The following is a 19,398-nucleotide window of genomic DNA, read 5'->3' on the forward strand; positions in this document are numbered from 1 at the left end:
CATTTCTCTAACGAGTATAGAAATGTTGAGATAGGTTCTTTATTTACAAAGCTAAAGGGACTTATTACATTCAACTGCCACAGTGACGAAAAATTTTGTGGCCCACAATGCCTCTGCGTTGCATATACCACTTGTTAAATTTTTCTGAAACATAAATAGTGCTACGACGACCTCCATGTAGCAGTCACACATTGCGACAACTTTTCGAATCATCTAGATCCTTGGAAGTGTAAAAAATTTAGAACCCACAAGGAACAACTGCGAATAATGTGTTAGGAAGTATCATTTGCAGTGGCATAAGTCATAAAAAGGCGTGTTTAGGACGGTGGCAATTTCGCAATTGCCGCAGAAGTCTCATTCAGAGAGGGAAGGAGGGCTGTGAGGGGAGGATGATGCCCACATTTCTCTAACGAGTATAGAAATGTTGAGATAGGTTCTTTATTTACAAAGCTAAAGGGACTTATTACATTCAAATGCCACAGTGACGAAAAATTTTGTGGCTCACAATGCCTCTGCGTTGCATATACCACTTGTTAAATATTTCTGAAAAATAAATAGTGCTACGACGACCTCCATGTATCAGTCACACATTGCGACAACTTTTGGAATCATCAAGATTCTCGGAACTGAAGGAAAATTTAGAACCCACAAGGAACAACTGCCAATAATGTGTTAGGAAGTATCATTTGCAGTGGCATATGTCATAAAAAGGCGTGTTTAGGACGGCTGCGGAGGTCGTAAGTGCCGCAGAGAGCTCATTCGGAGAGGGAAGGAGGGCTGTAAGGGGAGGAGGAGGCCCACATTTCTCTAACGAGTATAGAAATGTTGAGATAGGTTCTTTATTTACAAAGCTAAAGGGACTTATTACATTGAAATGCCACAGTGACGAAAAATTTTGTGGCTCACAATGCCTCTGCGTTGCATATACCACTTGTTAAGTATTTCTGGAACATAAATAGTGCTACGACGACCTCCATGTATCAGTCACAAATTGCGACAACTTTTGCAATCATCAAGATCCTTGGAACTGAAAGAAAATTTAGAATCCACAAGGAACAACTGCGAATAATGTGTTAGGAAGTATCATTTGCAGTGGCATATGTCATAAAAAGGCGTGTCTAGGACGGTTGCGTAGGTCGTAAGTGCCACAGAGAGCTCATTCGGCGAGGGAAGGAGGGCTGTAAGGGGAGGAGGAGGCCCACATTTCTCTAACGAGTATAGAAATGTTGAGATAGGTTCTTTATATACAAAGCTAAAGGGACTTATTACATTCAAATGCCACAGTGACGAAAAAATTTGTGGCTCACAATGCCTCTGCGTTGCATATACCACTTGTTAAATATTTCTGAAACATAAATAGTCGTAAGACGACCACCATGTATCAGTCACACATTGCGACATGTTTTGGAATCATCATGATCCTTGGAACTGAAAGAAAATATAGAAACCACAAGGAACAACTGCGAATAATGTGTTAGGAAGTATCATTTGCAGTGGCATATGTCATAAAAAGGCGTGTCTAGGACGTTTGCGTAGGTCGTAAGTGCCGCAGAGAGCTCATTCGAAGAGGGAAGGAGGGCTGTAAGGGGAGGAGGAGGCCCACATTTCTCTAACGAGTTTAGAAATGTTGAGATAGGTTCTTCATTTACAAAGCTAAAGGCACTTATTACATTCAAATGCCACAGTGACGAAAAATTTTGTGGCTCACAATGCCTCTGCGTTGCATATACCACTTGTTAAATATTTCTGAAACATAAATAGTGCTACGACGACCTCCGTGTATCAGTCACACATTGCGACAACTTTAGGAATCATCAAGATCCTTGCAACTGAAAGAAAATTTAGAACCCACAAGGAACAACTGCGAATAATGTGTTAGGAAGTATCATTTGCAGTGGCATATGTCTTAAAAACGCGTGTTTAGGACGGTGGCAAGTTCGCAATTGCCGCAGAAGGCTCATTCGGAGAAGGAAGGGGGGCTGTAAGGGGAGGAGGAGGCCCACATTTCTCTAACGAGTGTAGAAATGTTGAGATACGTTCTTTATTTACAAAGCTAAAGGGACTTATTACATTCAAATGCCACAGTGACGAAAAATTTTGTGGCTCACAATGCCTCTGCGTTGCATATACCACTTGTTAAATATTTCTGAAACATAAATAGTGCTACGACGACCTCCATGTATCAGTCACACATTGCGATAACTTTTGGAATCATCAAGATCCTTGGAACTGAAAGAAAATTTAGAAACCACAAGGAACAACTGCGAATAATGTGTTAGGAAGTATCATTTGCAGTGGCATATGTCATAAAAAGGCGTGTCTAGGACGTTTGCGTAGGTCGTAAGTGCCGCAGAGAGCTCATTCGAAGAGGGAAGGAGGGCTGTAAGGGGAGGAGGAGGCCCACATTTCTCTAACGAGTTTAGAAATGTTGAGATAGGTTCTTTATATACAAAGATAAAGGGACTTATTACATTCAAATGCAACAGTGACGAAAAATTTTGTGGCTCACAATGCCTCTGCGTTGCATATACCACTTGTTAAATATTTCTGAAAAATATATAGTGCTACGACGACCTCCATGTATCAGTCACACATTGCGACTACTTCTGGAATCATCAAGATCCTTGGAACTGAAAGAAAATTTAGAACCCACAAGGAACAACTGCCAATAATGTGTTAGGAAGTACCATTTGCAGTGACATATGTCTTAAAAAGGCGTGTTTAGGACGGCTGCGGAGGTCGTAAGTGCCGCAGAGAGCTCATTCGGAGAGGGAAGGAGGGCTGTAAGGGGAGGAGGAGGCCCACATTTCTATAACGAGTATAGAAATGTTGAGATAGGTTCTTTATTTACAAAGCTAAAGGGACTTATTACATTCAAATGCCACAGTGACGAAAAATTTTGTGGCTCACAATGCCTCTGCGTTGCGTATACCACTTGTTAAATATTTCTGGAACATAAATAGTGCTACAACGACCTCCATGTATCAGTCACACATTGCGACAACTGTTGGAATCATCAAGATCCTTGGAACTGAAAGAAAATTTAGATCCCACAAGGGACATTTGCGAATAATATGTTAGGAAGTATCATTTGCAGTGGCATATGTCATAATAAGGCGTGTTTAGGACGGTAGCGTAGGTCGTAAGTGCCGCCGAGAGCTCATTCGGAGAGGGAAGGAGGGCTGTAAGGAAAGGAGGAGGCCCACATTTCTCTAACGAGTGTAGAAATGTTGAGATAGGTTCTTTATTTACAAAGCTAAAGGGACTTATTACATTCAAATGCCACAGTGGCGAAAAATTTTGTGGCTCATAATGTCTCTGCGTTGCATATACAACTTGCTAAATGTTTCTGGAACATAAATAGTGCTACGACGACCTCCATCTATCAGTCACACATTGCGACAACTTTTGGAATCATCAAGATTCTTTGAATTGAAAGGAAATTTAGAACCCACAAGGAACAACTTCGAATAATGTGTTAGGAAGTATCATTTGCAGTGGCATATGTCATACAAAGACGTGTTTAGGACGGTTGCGTAGGTCGTAAGTGCCGCAGAGAGCTCATTCGAAGAGGGAAGGAGGGCTGTAAGGGGAGGAGGCAGCAAACATTTCTCTAACGAGTATAGAAATGTTGAGATAGGTTCTTTATTTACAAAGCTAAAGGGACTTATTACTTTCAAATGCCACAGTGACAAAAAATTTTGTGGCTCACAATGCCTCTGCGTTGCATACACCACTTGTTAAATATTTCAGAAACATAAATAGTGCTACGACGACCTCCATGTATCAGTCACACATTGCGACAACTTTTCGAATCATCAAGATCCTTGGAAGTGAAAGAAAATTTAGAACCCACAAGGAACAACGGCGAATAATGTGTTAGGAAGTATCATTTGCAGTGGCATATGTCATAAGAACGCGTGTTTAGGACGGTGGCAAGTTCGCAATTGCCGCAGAAGGCTTATTCAGAGAGGGAAGGAGGGCTGTAAGGGGACGAGGAGGCCCACATTTCTCTAACGAGTATAGAAATGTTGAGATAGGTTCTTTATTTACAAAGCTAAAGGGACTTATTACATTCAACTGCCACAGTGACGAAAAATTTTGTGGCCCACAATGCCTCTGCGTTGCATATACCACTTGTTAAATTTTTCTGAAACATAAATAGTGCTACGACGACCTCCATGTAGCAGTCACACATTGCGACAACTTTTCGAATCATCTAGATCCTTGGAAGTGTAAAAAATTTAGAACCCACAAGGAACAACTGCGAATAATGTGTTAGGAAGTATCATTTGCAGTGGCATAAGTCATAAAAAGGCGTGTTTAGGACGGTGGCAATTTCGCAATTGCCGCAGAAGTCTCATTCAGAGAGGGAAGGAGGGCTGTGAGGGGAGGATGATGCCCACATTTCTCTAACGAGTATAGAAATGTTGAGATAGGTTCTTTATTTACAAAGCTAAAGGGACTTATTACATTCAAATGCCACAGTGACGAAAAATTTTGTGGCTCACAATGCCTCTGCGTTGCATATACCACTTGTTAAATATTTCTGAAAAATAAATAGTGCTACGACGACCTCCATGTATCAGTCACACATTGCGACAACTTTTGGAATCATCAAGATTCTCGGAACTGAAGGAAAATTTAGAACCCACAAGGAACAACTGCCAATAATGTGTTAGGAAGTATCATTTGCAGTGGCATATGTCATAAAAAGGCGTGTTTAGGACGGCTGCGGAGGTCGTAAGTGCCGCAGAGAGCTCATTCGGAGAGGGAAGGAGGGCTGTAAGGGGAGGAGGAGGCCCACATTTCTCTAACGAGTATAGAAATGTTGAGATAGGTTCTTTATTTACAAAGCTAAAGGGACTTATTACATTGAAATGCCACAGTGACGAAAAATTTTGTGGCTCACAATGCCTCTGCGTTGCATATACCACTTGTTAAGTATTTCTGGAACATAAATAGTGCTACGACGACCTCCATGTATCAGTCACACATTGCGACAACTTTTTGTAATCATCAAGATCTTTGGAACTGAAAAAAAATTTAGATCTCACAAGGCACATTTGCGAATAATGTGTTAGGAAGTATCATTTGCAGTGGCATATGTCATAAAAAGGCGTGTTTAGGACGGTTGCGTAGGTAGTAAGTGCCGCCGAGACCCCATTCGGAGAGGGAAGGAGGGCTGTAAGGGGAGGAGGAGGCCCACATATCTCTAACGAGTATAGAAATGTTGAGATAGGTTCTTTATTTACAAAGCTAAAGGGACTTATTACATTCAAATGCCACAGTGACGAAAAATATTGTGGCTCAAAATGCCTCCGCGTTGCATATACCACTTGTTAAATATTTCTGAAACATAAATAGTGTTACGACGACATTCCATGTATCAGTCACACATTGCGACAACTTTTGGAATCATCAAGATCCTTGGAACTGAAAGGAAATTTAGAACCCACAAGGAACAATTGCGAATAATGTAATAGGAAGGATCATTTGCAGTTGCATATGTCATAAAAAGGCGTGTTTAGGACGGTTGCGTAATTCGTAAGTGCCGCGGAGAGCTCATTCCGAGAGGAAAGGAGGGCTGTAAGGGTAGGAGGAGGCCCACATTTCTCTAACGAGTATAGAAATGTTGAGATAGGTTTTTTATTTACAAAGCCAAAGACACTTATTACATTCAAATGCGCAGTGACGAAAAATTTTGTGGCTCACAATGCCTCTGCGTTGCATATACCACTTGTAAAATATTTCTGAAACATAAATAGTGCTACGACGACCTCCATGTATCAGTCACACATTGCGACAACTTTTGGAATCATCAAGATCCTTGGAACTGAAAGGAAATTTAGAACCCACAAGGAACAATTGCGAATAATGTAATAGGAAGGATCATTTGCAGTTGCATATGTCATAAAAAGGCGTTTTTAGGACGGTTGCGTAATTCGTAAGTGCCTCGGAGAGCTCATTCCGAGAGGAAAGGAGGGCTGTAAGGGTAGGGGGAGGCCCACATTTCTCTAACGAGTATAGAAATGTTGAGATAGGTTCTTTATTTACAAAGCTAAAGGGATTTAATACATTCAAATGCCACAGTGACGAAAAATTTTTTTGCTCACAATGCCTCTGCGTTGCATATACCACTTGTTAAATATTTCAGAAACATAAATAGTGCTACGACGACCTCCATGTATCAGTCACACATTGCGACAACTGGTGGAATCATCAAGATCCTTGGAATTAAAAGAAAATTTAGAACCCACAAGGAACAACTGCGAATAATGTGTTAGGAAGTATCATTTGCAGTGGCATATGTCATAGAAACGCGTGTTTAGGACGGTAGCAAGTTCGCAATTGCCGCAGAAGGCTCATTCGGAGAGGGAGGGAGGGCTGTAAGGGGAGGATGAGGCCCACATTTATCTAACGCGTATAGAAATGTTGAGATAGGTTCTTTATTTACAAAGCTAAAGGGACTTATTACATTCAAATGCCACAGTGACGAAAAATTTTGTGGCTCACAATGCCTCTGCGTTGCATATACCACTTGTTAAATATTTCTGAAACATAAATAGTGCTACGACGACCTCCATGTATCAGTCACACATTGCGACAACTGTTGGAATCATCAAGATCCTTGGAACTGAAAGAAAATTTAGAACCCACAAGGAACATTTGCGAATAATGTGATAGGAAGTATCATTTGCAGTGGCATATGTCATTAAAAGGCGTATTTATCACGGTTGCGCAGGTCGTAAGTGCCGCAGAGAGCTCATTCGGAGAGGGAAGGAGGGCTGTAAGGGGAGGAGGAGGCCCACATTTCTCTAAAGAGTATAGAAATTTTGAGATAGGTTCTTTATTTACAAAGCTACAGGGACTTATTACATTCAAATGCCACAGTGACGAAAAATTTTGTGGCACACAATGCCTCTGCGTTGCATATACCACTTGTTAAATATTTCTGAAACATAAATAGTGTTACGACGACCTCCATGTATCAGTCACACATTGCGATAACTTTTGGAATCATCAAGATCCTTGGAACTGAAAGAAAATTTAGAATCCACAAGGATCAACTGCGAATAATGTGTTCGGAAGTATCATTTGCAGTGGCATATGTCATACAAAGACGTGTTTAGGACGGTTGCGTAGGTCGTAGGTGCCGCAGAGAGCTCATTCGGAGAGTGAAGGAGGGCTGTAAGGGGAGGAGGAGGCCTTCATTTCTCTAACGAGTATAGAAATGATGAGATAGGTTCTTTATTTAGAAAGCTAAAGGGACTTATTACATTCAAATGCCACAGTGACGAAAAATTTTGTGGCTCACAATGCCTCTTTGTTGCATATAGCACTTGTTAAATATTTCTGAAACATAAATAGTGCTACGACGACCTCCATGTATCAGTCACACATTGCGACAACTTTTGGAATCATCAAGATCCTTGGAACTGAAAGAAAATTTAGAACCCACAAGGAACAACTGCGAATAATGTGTTAGGAAGTATCATTTGCAGTGGCATATGTCATAAAAACGCGTGTTTAGGGCGGTGGCAAGTTCGCAAGTGCCGCAGAAGGCTCATTCGGAGAGGGAAGGAGGGCTGTAAGGGGAGGAGGAGGCCCACATTTCTCTAACGAGTAAAGAAATGATGAGATAGGTTCTTTATTTACGAAACTAAAGGGACTTATTACATTCATATGCCACAGTGACGAAGAATTTTGTGTCTCACAATGCCTCTGCGTTGCATATACCACTTGTTAAATATTTCTGAAACATAAATAGTGCTACGACGACCTCCATGTGTCAGTCACACATTGCGACAACTTTTGGAATCATCAAGATCCTTGGAACTGAAAGAAAATTTAGAACCCACAAGGAACAACTGCGAATAATGTGTTAGGAAGTATCATTTGCAGTGGCATATGTCATAAAAAGGCGTGTTTAGGACGGTTGCGTAGGTCGTAAGTGCCGCAGAGAGCTCATTCGGAGAGGGAAGGAGGGCTGTAAGGGGAGGAGGAGGCCCACATTTCTCTAACGAGTATAGAAATGTTGTGATTGGTTCTTTATTTACAATGCTAAAGGGACTTATTACATTCAAATGCCAAAGTGACGAAAAATTTTGTGGCTCACAATGCCTCTGCATTGCATATACCACTTGTTAAATATTTCTGAGACATATATAGTGCTACGATGACCTCCATGTATCAGTCACACATTGGGACAACTTTTGGAATCATCAAGATCCTTGGAACTGAAAGAAAATTTAGAACCCACAAGGACCAACTGCGAATAATGTGTTAGGAAGTATCATTTGCAGTGGCATATGTCATAAAAACGCGTGTTTAGGACGGTTGCGTAGGTCGTAAGTGCCGCAGAGAGCTCATTCGGTGAGGGAAGGAGGGCTGTAAGGGGAGGAGGAGGCCCACATTTCTCTAAGGAGTATAGAAATGTTGAGATAGGTTCTTTATTTACAAAGCTAAAGGGACTTATTACATTCAAATGCCACAGTGACGAAAATATTTGTGGCTCACAATGCCTCTGCGTTGCATATACCACTTGTTAAATATTTCTGAAACATAAATAGTGCTACGACGACCTCCATGTATCAGTCACACATTGCGACAACATTTGGAATCATCAAGATCCTTGGAACTGAAAGAAAGTTTAGAACCCACAAGGAACAACTGCGAATTATGTGTTAGGAAGTATCATTTGCAGTGGCATATGTCATAAAAAGGCGTGTTTAGGGCGGTTGCGTAGGTCGTAAGTGCCGCAGAGAGCTCATTCGGAGAGGGAAGGAGGGCTGTAAGGGGAGGATGAGGCCCACATTTCTCAAACGAGTATAGAAATGTTGAGATAGGTTCTTTATTTACAAAGCTAAAGGGACTTATTACATTCAAATGCCACAGTGACGAAAAATTTTGTGGATCACAATGCCTCTGCGTTGCATATACCACTTGTTAAATATTTCTGAAACATAAATAGTGCTACGACGACCTCCATGTATCAGTCACACATTGGGACAACTTTTGGAATCATCAAGATCCTTGGAACTGAAAGAAAATTTAGAACCCACAAGGAACAACTGCGAATAATGTGTTAGGAAGTATCATTTGCAGTGCCATATGTCATAAAAACGCGTGTTTAGGGCGGTGGCAAGTTCGCAAGTGCCGCAGAAAGCTCATTCGGAGAGGGAAGGAGGGCTGTAAGGGGAGGATGAGGCCCACATTTCTCTAACGAGTATAGAAATGTTGAGATAGGTTCTTTATTTACAAAGCTAAAGGGACTTATTACATTCAATTGCCACAGTGACGAAACATTTTGTGGCTCACAATGCCTCTGCGTTGCATATACCACTTGTTAAATATTTCTGAAACATAAATAGTGCTATGACGACCTCCATGTTTCAGTCACACATTGCGGCAACATTTGGAATCATCAAGATCCTTGGAACTGAAAGAAAATTTAGAACCCACAAGGAACAACTGCGAATAATGTGTTAGGAAGTATCATTTGCAGTGGCATATGTCATAAAAACGCGTGTTTAGGGCGGTGGCAAGTTCGCAAGTGCCGCAGAAGGCTCATTCGGAGAGGGAAGGAGGGCTGTAAGGGGAGGATGAGGCCCACATTTCTCTAACGAGTATAGAAATGTTGAGATAGGTTGTTTATTTACAAAGCTAAAGGGACTTATTACATTCAACTGCCACAGTGACGAAAAATTTTGTGGCTCACAATGCCGCTGCGTTGCATATACCACTTGTTAAATATTTCTGAAACATAAATAAAGCTACGACGACCTCCATGTATCAGTCACACATTGCGACAACTTTTGGAATCATAAAGATCCTTGGAACTGAAAGAAAATTTAGAACCCACAAGGAACAACTGCGAGTAATAAGTTAGGAAGTATCATTTGCAGTGGCGTATGTCATAAAAACGCGTGTTTAGGACGGTGGCAAGTTCGCAAATGCCGCAGAAGGCTCATTCAGAGAGGGAAGGAGGGCTGTAAGGGGACGAGGAGGCCCACATTTCTCTAACGGGTATAGAAATGTTGAGATAGGTTCTTTATTTACAAAGCTAAAGGGACTTATTACATTCAAATGCCACAGTGACGAAAAATTTTGTGGCTCACAATGCCTCTGCGTTGCATATACCACTTGTTAAATATTTCTGAAACATAAATAGTGCTACGACGACCTTCATGTATCAGTCACACATTGCGACAACTGTTGGAATCATCAAGATCCTTGGAACTGAAAGAAAATTTAGAACCCACAAGGAACAACTGCGAATAATGTGTTAGGAAGTATCATTTGTAGTGGCATATGTCATAAAAAGGCGTGTTTAGGACGGTTGCGTAGGTCGTAAGTGCCGCAGAGAGCTCATTCGGAGAGGGAAGGAGGGCTGTAAGGGGAGGAGGAGGCCCACATTTCTCTAACAAGTATAGAAATGTTAAGATAGGTTCTTTATTTACAAAGCTAAAGGGACTTATTACATTCAAATGCCACAGTGACGAAAAATTTTGTGGCTCACAATGCCTCTGCGTTGCATATACCACTTGTTAAATATTTCTGAAACATAAATAGTGCTACAACGAAATCCATGTATCAGTCACACATTGGGACAATTTTTGGAATCATCAAGATCCTTGGAACTGAAAGAAAATTTAGAACCCACAAGGAACAACTGCGAATAATGTGTTAGGAAGTATCATTTGCAGTGGCATATGTCATAAAAACGCGTGTTTAGGACGGTTGCGTAGGTCGTAAGTGCCACAGAGAGCTCATTCGGTGAGGGAAGGAGGGCTGTAAGGGGAGGAGGAGGCCCACATTTCTCTAACGAGTATAGAAATGTTGAGATAGGTTCTTTAGTTACAAATCTAAAGGGACTTATTACATTCAAATGCCACAGTGACGAAAATACTTGTGGCTCACAATGCCTCTGCGTTGCATATACCACTTGTTAAATATTTCTGAAACATAAATAGTGCTATGACGACCTCCATGTATCAGTCACACAATGCGACAACTTTTGGAATCATCAAGATCCTTGCAACTGAAAGAAAGTTTAGAACCCACAAGGAACAACTGCGAATAATGTGTTAGGAAGTATCTTTTGCAGTGACATATGTCATAAAAAGGCGTGTTTAGGACGGTTGGGTAGGTCGTAAGTGCCGCAGAGAGCTCATTCGGAGGAGGGCTGTAAGGGGAGGAGGAGGCCCACATTTCTCTAACGAGTATAGAAATGTTGAGATAGGTTCTTTATTTACAAAGCTAAAGGGACTTATTACATTCAAATGCCACAGTGGCGAAAATATTTGTGGCTCACAATGCCTCTGCGTTGCATATAACACTTGTTAAATATTTCTGAAACATAAATAGTGCTACGACGACCTCCATGTATCAGTCACACATTGCGACAACTTTTGGAATCATCAAGATCCTTTGAATTGAAAAAAATTTAGAACCCACAAGGAACAACTGCGAATAATGTGTTAGGAAGTATCATTTGCAGTGGCATATGTCATACAAAGACGTGTTTAGGACGGTTGCGTAGGTCGTAAGTGCCGCAGTGAGCTCATTCGGATAGTGAAGGAGGGCTCTAAGGGGAGGAGGAGGCCCACATTTCTGTAACGAGTATAGAAATGATGAGATAGGTTCTTTATTTAGAAAGCTAAAGGGACTTATTACATTCAAATGCCACAGTGACGAAAAATTTTGTGGCTCACAATGCCTCTTTGTTGCATATACCACTTGTTAAATATTTCTGAAACATAAATAGTGCTACGACGACCTCCATGTATCAGTCACACATTGCGACAACATTTGGAATCATCAAGATCCTTGGAACTGAAAGAAAATTTAGAACCCACAAGGAACAACTGCGAATAATGTGTTAGGAAGTATCATTTGCAGTGGCATATGTCATAAAAACGCGTGTTTAGGGCGGCGGCAGGTTCGCAAGTGCCGCAGAAGGCTCATTCGGAGAGGGAAGGAGGGCTGTAAGGGGAGGATGAGGCCCACATTTATCTAACGAGTATAGAAATGTTGAGATAGGTTCTTTATTTACAAAGCTACAGGGACTTATTACATTCAAATGCCACAGTGACGAAAAATTTTGTGGCTCACATTGCCTCTGCGTTGCATATACCACTTGTTAAATATTTCTGAAACATAAATAGTGCTACGACGATCTCCATGTATCAGTCACACATTGCGACAACTTCTGGAATCATCAAGATCCTTGGAACTGAAAGAAAATTTAGAACCCAGAAGGAACATTTGCGAATAATGTGTTAGGAAGTATTTTTGCAGTGGCATATGTCATTAAAAGGCGTATTTATCACGGTTGCGTAGGTCGTAAGTGCCGCAGAGAGCTCATTCGGAGAGGGAAGGAGGGCTGTAAGGGGAGGAGGAGGCCCACATTTCTCTAAAGAGTATAGAAATTTTGAGATAGGTTCTTTATTTACAAAGCTACAGGGACTTATTACATTCAAATGCCACAGTGACGAAAAATTTTGTGGCACACAATGCCTCTGCGTTGCATATACCACTTGTTAAATATTTCTGAAACATAAATAGTGTTACGACGACCTCCATGTATCAGTCACACATTGCGATAACTTTTGGAATCATCAAGATCCTTGGAACTGAAAGAAAATTTAGAACCCACAAGTAACAACTGCGAATAATGTGTTAGGAAGTATCATTTGCAGTGGCATATGTCATACAAAGACGTGTTTAGGACGGTTGCGTAGGTCGTAAGTGCCGCAGAGAGCTCATTCGGATAGTGAAGGAGGGCTCTAAGGGGAGGAGGAGGCCCACATTTCTCTAACGAGTATAGAAATGATGAGATAGGTTCTTTATTTACAAAGCTAAAGGGACTTATTACATTCAAATGCCACAGTGACGAAAAATTTTGTGGCTCACAATGCCTCTTTGTTGCATATACCACTTGTTAAATATTTCTGAAACATAAATAGTGCTACGACGACCTCAATGTATCAGTCACACATTGCGACAACATTTGGAATCATCAAGATCCTTGGAACTGAAAGAAAATTTAGAACCCACAAGGAACAACTGCGAATAATGTGTTAGGAAGTATCATTTGCAGTGGCATATGTCATAAAAACGCGTGTTTAGGACGGTGGCTAGTTCGCAATTGCTGCAGAAGGTTAATTCGGAGACGGAAGGAGGGCTGTAAGGGGAGGAGGAGGCCCACATTTCTGTAACGAGTATAGAAATGTTGTGATAGGTTGTTTATTTACAATGCTAAAGGGACTTATTACATTCAAATGCCAAAGTGACGAAAAATTTTGTGGCTCACAATGCCTCTGCATTGCATATACCACGTGTTAAATATTTCTGAAACATAAATAGTGCTACGACGACCTCCATGTATCAGTCACACATTGGGACAACTTTTGGAATCATCAAGAACCTTGGAACTGAAAGAAAATTTAGAACCCACAAGGACCAACTGCGAATAATGTGTTAGGAAGTATCATTTGCAGTGGCATATTTCATAAAAACGCGTGTTTAGGACGGTTGCGTAGGTCGTAAGTGCCGCAGAGAGCTCATTCGGTGAGGGAAGGAGGGCTGTAAGGGGAGGAGGAGGCCCACATTTCTCTAAGGAGTATAGAAATGTTGAGATAGGTTCTTTATTTACAAAGCTAAAGGGACTTATTACATTCAAATGCCACAGTGACGAAAATATTTGTGGCTCACAATGCCTCTGCGTTGCATATACCACTTGTTAAATATTTCTGAAACATAAATAGTGCTACGACGACCTCCATGTATCAGTCACACATTGCGACAACATTTGGAATCATCAAGATCCTTGGAACTGAAAGAAACTTTAGAACCCACAAGGAACAACTGCGAATTGTGTGTTAGGAAGTATCATTTGCAGTGGCATATGTCATAAAAAGGCGTGTTTAGGGCGGTTGCGTAGGTCGTAAGTGCCGCAGAGAGCTCATTCGGAGAGGGGAGGAGGGCTGTAAGGGGAGGAGGAGGCCCACATTTCTCAAACGAGTATAGAAATGTTGAGATAGGTTCTTTATTTACAAAGCTAAAGGGACTTATTACATTCAAATGCCACAGTGACGAAAAATTTTGTGGCTCACAATGCCTCTGCGTTGCATATACCACTTGTTAAATATTTCTGAAACATAAATAGTGCTACGACGACCTCCATGTATCAGTCACACATTGGGACAACTTTTGGAATCATCAAGATCCTTGGAACTGAAAGAAAATTTAGAACCCACAAGGAACAACTGCGAATAATGTGTTAGGAAGTATCATTTGCAGTGGCATATGTCATAAAAACGCGTGTTTAGGGCGGTGGCAAGTTCGCAAGTGCCGCAGAAGGCTCATTCGGAGAGGGAAGGAGGGCTGTAAGGGGAGGATGAGGCCCACATTTCTCTAACGAGTATAGAAATGTTGAGATAGGTTCTTTATTTACAAAGCTAAAGGACTTATTACATTCAATTGCCACAGTGACGAAAAATTTTGTGGCTCACAATGCCTCTGCGTTGCATATACCACTTGTTAAATATTTCTGAAACATAAATAGTTCTATGACGACCTCCATGTTTCACTCACACATTGCGACAACATTTGGAATCATCAAGATCCTTGGAACTGAAAGAAAATTTAGAACCCACAAGGAACAACTGCGAATAATGTGTTAGGAAGTATCATTTGCAGTGGCATATGTCATAAAAACGCGTGTTTAGGGCGGTGGCAAGTTCGCAAGTGCCGCAGAAGGCTCATTCGGAGAGGGAAGGAGGGCTGTAAGGGGAGGATGAGGCCCACATTTCTCTAACGAGTATAGAAATGTTGAGATAGGTTGTTTATTTACAAAGCTAAAGGGACTTATTACATTCAACTGCCACAGTGACGAAAAATTTTGTGGCTCACAATGCCTCTGCGTTGCATATACCACTTGTTAAATATTTCTGAAACATAAATAAAGCTACGACGACCTCCATGTATCAGTCACACATTGCGACAACTTTTGGAATCATCAAGATCCTTGGAACTGAAAGAAAATTTAGAACCCACAATGAACAACTGCGAATAATGTGTTAGGAAGTATCATTTGCAGTGGCATATGTCATAAAAAGGCGTGTTTAGGACGGTTGGGTAGGTCGTAAGTGCCGCAGAGAGCTCATTCGGAGAGGGAAGGAGGGCTGTAAGGGGAGGAGGAGGCCCACATTTCTCTAACGAGTATAGAAATGTTAAGATAGGTTCTTTATTTACAAAGCTAAAGGGACATATTACATTCAAATGCCACAGTGACGAAAAATTTTGTGGCTCACAATGCCTCTGCGTTGCATATACCACTTGTTAAATATTTCTGAAACATAAATAGTGCTACGACGAAATCCATGTATCAGTCACACATTGGGACAACTTTTGGAACCATCAAGATCCTTGGAACTGAAAGAAAATTTAGAACCCACAAGGAACAACTGCGAATAATGTGTTAGGAAGTATCATTTGCAGTGGCATATGTCATAAAAACGCGTGTTTAGGACGGTTGCGTAGGTCGTAAGTGCCGCAGAGAGCTCATTCGGTGAGGGAAGGAGGGCTGTAAGGGGAGGAGGAGGCCCACATTTCTCTAACGAGTATAGAAATGTTGAGATAGGTTCTTTATTTACAAATCTAAAGGGACTTATTACATTCAAATGCCACAGTGACGAAAATATTTGTGGCTCACAATGCCTCTGCGTTGCATATACCACTTGTTAAATATTTCTGAAACATAAATAGTGCTATGACGACCTCCATGTATCAGTCACACATTGCGACAACTTTTGGAATCATCAAGATCCTTGCAACTGAAAGAATGTTTAGAACCCACAACGAACAACTGCGAATAATGTGTTAGGAAGTATCATTTGCAGTGACATATGTCATAAAAAGGCGTGTTTAGGACGGTTGGGTAGGTCGTAAGTGCCGCAGAGAGCTCATTCGGAGAGGGAAGGAGGGCTGTAAGGGGAGGAGGAGGCCCACATTTCTCTAACGAGTATAGAAATGTTGAGATAGGTTCTTTGTTTACAAAGCTAAAGGGACTTATTACATTCAAATGCCACAGTGACGAAAATATTTGTGGCTCACAATGCCTCTGCGTTGCATATAACACTTGTAAAATATTTCTGAAACATAAATAGTGCTACGACGACCTCCATGTATCAGTCACACATTGCGACAACTTTTGGAATCCTCAAGATCCTTTGAATTGAAAAAAATTTAGAACCCACAAGGAACAACTGCGAATAATGTGTTAGGAAGTATCATTTGCAGTGGCATATGTCATACAAAGACGTGTTTAGGACGGTTGCGTAGGTCGTAAGTGCCGCAGAGATCTGATTCGGAGAGGGAAGGAGGGCTGTAAGGGGAGGAGGAGGCCCACATTTCTCTAACGAGTATAGAAATGTTGAGATAGGTTCTTTATTTACAAAGCTAAAGGGACTTATTACATTCAAATGCCACAGTGACGAAAATATTTGTGGCTCACAATGCCTCTGCGTTGCATATACCACTTGTTAAATATTTCTGAAACATAAATAGTGCTACGACGACCTCCATGTATCAGTCACACATTGCGACAAGCTTTGGAATCATCAAGATCCTTGGAACTGAGAGAAAATTTAGAGCCCACAAGGAACAACTGCGAATAATGTGTTAGGAAGTATCATTTGCAGTGGCATATGTCATAAAGAGGCGTGTTTAGGATGGTTGCGTAGGTCGTAAGTGCCGCAGAGATTTCATTCGGTGAGGGAAGGAGGGCTGTAAGGGGAGGAGGAGGCCAACATTTGTCTAACGAGTATAGAAATGTTGAGATAAGTTCCTTGTTTACAAAGCTAAAGGGACTTATTAGATTCAAATGCCACAGTGACGAAAAATTTTGTGGCTCACAATGCCTCTGCGTTGCATATACCACTTGTTAAATATTTCTGAAATATAAATAGTGCTACGACGACCTCCATGTATCAGTAACACATTGCGACAACTTTTGGAATCATCAAGATCCTTTGAATTGACAGGAAATTTAGAACCCACAAGGAACAACTGCAAATAATGTGTTAGGAAGTATCATTTGCAGTGGCATATGTCATACAAAGACGTGTTTAGGACGGTTGCGTAGGTCGTAAGTGCCGCAGAGATCTCATTCGGTGAGGGAAGGAGGGTTGTAAGGGGAGGAGGAGGCCCACATTTCTCTAACGAGTATAGAAATGTCGAGATACGTTCCTTGTTTACAAAGCTAAAGGGACTTATTACATTCAAATGCCACAGTGAGGAAAAATTTTGTGGCTCACAATGCCTCTGCGTTGCATATACCACTTGTTAAATATTTCTGAAACATAAATAGTGCTATGACGACCTCCATGTATCAGTCACACATTGCGACAACTTTTGGAATCATCAATATCCTTGGAACTGAAAGAAAATTTAGAACCCACAAGGAACAACTGCGAATAATGTGTTAGGAAGTATCATTTGCAGTGGCACATGTCATAAAGAGGCGTGTTTAGGACGGTTGCGTAGGTCGTAAGTGCCGCAGAGATCTCATTCGGAGATAGAAGGAGGGCTGTAAGGGGAGGAGGAGGCCCACATTTGTCTAACGGATATAGAAATGTTGAGATAAGTTCCTTGTTTACAAAGCTAAAGGGACTTATTACATTCAAATGCCACAGTGACGAAAAATTTTGTGGCTCACAATGCCTCTGCGTTGCATATACCACTTGTTAAATATTTCTGAAATATAAATAGTGCTACGACGACCTCCATGTATCAGTAACACATTGCGACAACTTTTGGAATCATCAAGATCCTTTGAATTGAAAGGAAATTTAGAACCCACAAGGAACAACTGCGAATAATGTGTTAGGAAGTATCATTGGCAGTGGCATATGTCATACAAAGACGTGTTTAGGACGGTTGCGTAGGTCGTAAGTGCCGCAGAGATCTCATTCGGAGAGGGAAGGAGGGTGTAAGGGGAGGAGGAGGCCCACATTTCTCTAACGAGTATAGAAATGTTGACATAGGTTCTTTATTTACAAATCTAAAGGGACTTATTACTTTCAAATGCCACAGTGACGAAAATATTTGTGGCTCACAATGCCTCTGCGTTGCATATACCACTTGTTAAATATTTCTGAAACATAAATAGTGCTATGACGACCTCCATGTATCAGTCACACATTGCGACAACTTTTGGAATCATCAATATCCTTGGAACTGAAAGAAAATTTAGAACGAACAAGGAACAACTGCGAATAATGTGTTAGGAAGTATCATTTGCAGTGGCATATGTCAGAAAAACGCGTGTTTAGGACGGTTGCGTAGGTCGTAAGTGCCGCAGAGAGCTCATTCGGTGAGGGAAGGAGGGCTGTAAGGGGAGGAGGAGGCCCACATTTCTCTAACGAGATTAGAAATGTTGAGATAGGTTCTTTATTTACAAATCTAAAGGGACTTATTACATTCAAATGCCACAGTGACGAATATATTTGTGGCTCACAATGCCTCTGCGTTGCATATACCACTTGTTAAATATTTCTGAAACATAAATAGTGCTATGACGACCTCCATGTATCAGTCACACATTGCGACAACTTTTGGAATCATCAAGATCCTTGCAACTGAAAGAAAGTTTAGAACCCACAAGGAACAACTGCGAATAATGTGTTAGGAAGTATCGTTTGCAGTGACATATGTCATAAAAAGGCGTGTTTAGGACGGTTGGGTAGGTCGTAAGTGCCGCAGAGATCTCATTCGGAGAGGGAAGGAGGGCTGTAAGGGGAGGAGGAGGCCCACATTTCTCTAACGAGTATAGAAATGTTGAGATAAGTTCCTTGTTTACAAAGCTAAAGGGACTTATTACATTCAAATGCCACAGTGACGAAAAATTTTGTGGCTCACAACGCCTCTGCGTTGCATATACCACTTGTTAAATATTTCTGAAATATAAATAGTGCTACGACGACCTCCATGTCTCAGTAACACATTGCGACAACTTTTGGAATCATCAAGATCCTTTGAATTGAAAGGAAATTTAGAACCCACAAGGAACAACTGCGAATAATGTGTTAGGAAGTATCATTGGCAGTGGCATATGTCATACAAAGACGTGTTTAGGACGGTTGCGTAGGTCGTAAGTGCCGCAGAGATCTCATTCGGAGAGGGAAGGAGGGTTGTAAGGGGAGTAGGAGGCCCACACTTCTCTAACGAGTATAGAAATGTTGAGATAGGTTCTTTATTTACAAATCTAAAGGGACTTATTACATTCAAATGCCACACTGACGATAATATTTGTGGCTCACAATGCCTCTGCGTTGCATATACCACTTGTTAAATATTTCTGAGATATAAATAGTGCTACGACGACCTCCA

This window comes from Schistocerca serialis, chromosome 2 (genome assembly GCF_023864345.2).
Source record: "Schistocerca serialis cubense isolate TAMUIC-IGC-003099 chromosome 2, iqSchSeri2.2, whole genome shotgun sequence".
Lineage (NCBI taxonomy): Eukaryota > Metazoa > Arthropoda > Insecta > Orthoptera > Acrididae > Schistocerca > Schistocerca serialis.